Below are 2717 nucleotides of genomic sequence, written 5' to 3'. Positions count from 1 at the left end.
AGAAGATTTAGGTTCAGATCTCTTCTAATTAGTCACATCCATCTGATGTAATGACTAATCTGATTTGGGTCAGCACATTTCATGTCTGACTAACCTAGTCGGCATGGGTAAACTCGGATCAACAAGTAACCTAATACAAAACTTAATCTCCCAAGATGGTCAGGTAAGTGAAGATGAGTTGGGATCCCCCCATTGCTTTTCTTAGATACTAACGAATTGACCAAGTCAAATAATGAAACTAATTAAATAACCATCATCTAATACTTGCCTTAGACATCAAATTGGTTGATTAGAATTAATTAGGTTAACCTATAGACCCGAGCTCTAACTGTTGAGCCAAATTCGGTCTTGACTTAATTAATTTATATCAAATGTGAATCAATTTGACGAACTATAACTAAATTCAATTTTGAGCCCTTTTGACCTAATCCCAACCAACTCTTGATTAGGTTTGATCAACTGCTCAAAATCAGAAAGGATTCTAATCTGATCTAATCAATGATCCTAGTTGTAGTTTAGTCTCTAAATCTAATTTGTTCAACCCATATCCGAATCTCATATTTTATGCATTGAAATTTAAATCTTAAATTTATAATTTTAGATCTTATAATTTTATATCTTATAATTTTAAATCTTAATTCTCAATTAAGTATATTATGTACATGGATTTAAGTTTAGATTTCGAAATATTTTTTAATCTAAACAATTTATGTTGTATCTCATACAATATGATTGTTTGCAGAATCGAGTCGACTCATCTGGATACATGAATCGACTTATCACAGTGAGTCGGCATAACATTGAGACAAACAAAAATCTATAGACCTAGCCTGCATAATTGAGTTGGCTCATCAACAGATGAGCTGACCTATCAGGGTCTCGAGTCGATCTCAACAAATTAAGTCAACTCATTAAGCATTCGAGTCGATCCAATTGAAAATCAAGTCGACTCCACAGGCATACCAGTCACAGTTTTATGTTTTCATATAAACAGAACCTAAGATTTTGGATCTAGAGTTTTGCAGAAATTAAGTTTTAGATCGTGTGTCAAAACAATATATCAAATATAATATTTTAGCGATCTAAAATATATAAAAATACATACATAATCTGATTTAATTCTAAAATATATATCATATATAATTTTTTAATTGCTATTCATCTTCATAGGAAACATCACAGTCGGCACCCCTACACGTCATAAGAGAGAACCTATCGAATGAGCAAGAGAGGGACCTTAATCTCTTCATCATCTTATGATCGGACGGTCACGGTGACTATCCCAATTCGATTACTAAGCTACTAAGAATTTAATCTAACATATCATATATGTAATCAATTAAAAATTAGATCTAATTATCTTTCACATATTAAATATATGAACAATAATATTGAATCTATGCATGTAAGAAAAATTTCAGCAATCATACTAGATCTAAATTAAATCTTAATTAATATTTTTAGATCTAAAATTAATTTTAGATCTAAATAATTTATAATTTATTTTAAATTTAAAATAATTTTAGATCTAAAATAATTTTGTAATTATATTATAGCATGTAGAAAATTCAAATCTAACCTTAATCGATGTTCTACATCGTTCTAGGACAACCATTCAGTATAACAGGATTATATCAGGACAACCTTATTTTAGAATGAGTAGATCATCAAACTAACCTTTAGATCTAATTTTTATAAATCAAATTTCAGATCTGAGAGATTTTCATGTTCGTATCAGAACCTATGCTCTGATACCACTGTTAGAAAACTGCTATAATTTTATACGTATAGTTTAAAAAATTTTTAAATATATGTGCAGCTGAAATAAATAAATTAAAATATTTTTAATTTATTTACATATCAGATCCGATCTGAAAATCATAGCAAAAATCTTGACACGAATATTCAACCATGATCTGAAATCTAAAATGAAAATAAATGGTTAGCAAAAATCAAATGGAGATCAGATCTCCATATCTTGAATTCTGTGGATGCCCCAGGTTCTGATCATAGCCGCGCACATACCCGACCTCTGTTGGTATCCATATGGAGTTGTCTGAGTGAAGTATCAAGATCATTAGTGTGCTAGCACCTTGCAGATCTCGCTCCTCATCTTTGGATTTAGATCTTTTTTTTTAGATCTTGAAGAAGGAGATCGCAGCGCGAACTCTTTCACGCAGATCTAATGAGATCTGAATCAGATCACCATGAAAAGAAGAAGAACCCTTTTTTCTGTCTTCTTCTCTCTCTTTTCTCTTCTTAGATCTGATCTCTATTAGATTTAGAAGTTGGGATGTAAGGAAGAAGGGAGGAGGAGGCATTGGAAAGGAGATGTGTGATGTCCTAAAGAAGTCGCTACTTTTTTCTCATGCAAGACATCACGCCCCCTCTTAATTTTGTCACACCAAAAACCTTCTTATCCCATGCACAATCTCTTCCTCACACCCAAGAGATCTAATCTCTTTTAATCATATCCATTCAAATCATAATCAATGGATAGAAGGGCATGGAGATAATGTTGTGCAGTAGGGAAAGAAGACTCATCACAAATAGCGCATTCCACTCTTCTTTCTTAAATTTTTTGTCACAAAAAAAAATTATTCCTTACATGCCAAATAAGATGAGTTTTATCCTATTTTGAATCAAATTTAAATAAAAAAAATATGGATGAGAAAGAATTTCAGATAAGTTGGGGTGCCAACTTTTAGCGCCCCCTC

This window comes from Elaeis guineensis, chromosome 10 (genome assembly GCF_000442705.2).
Source record: "Elaeis guineensis isolate ETL-2024a chromosome 10, EG11, whole genome shotgun sequence".
In the NCBI taxonomy this organism is placed as follows: domain Eukaryota; kingdom Viridiplantae; phylum Streptophyta; class Magnoliopsida; order Arecales; family Arecaceae; genus Elaeis; species Elaeis guineensis.
This window is presented reverse-complemented; position numbering follows the sequence as displayed.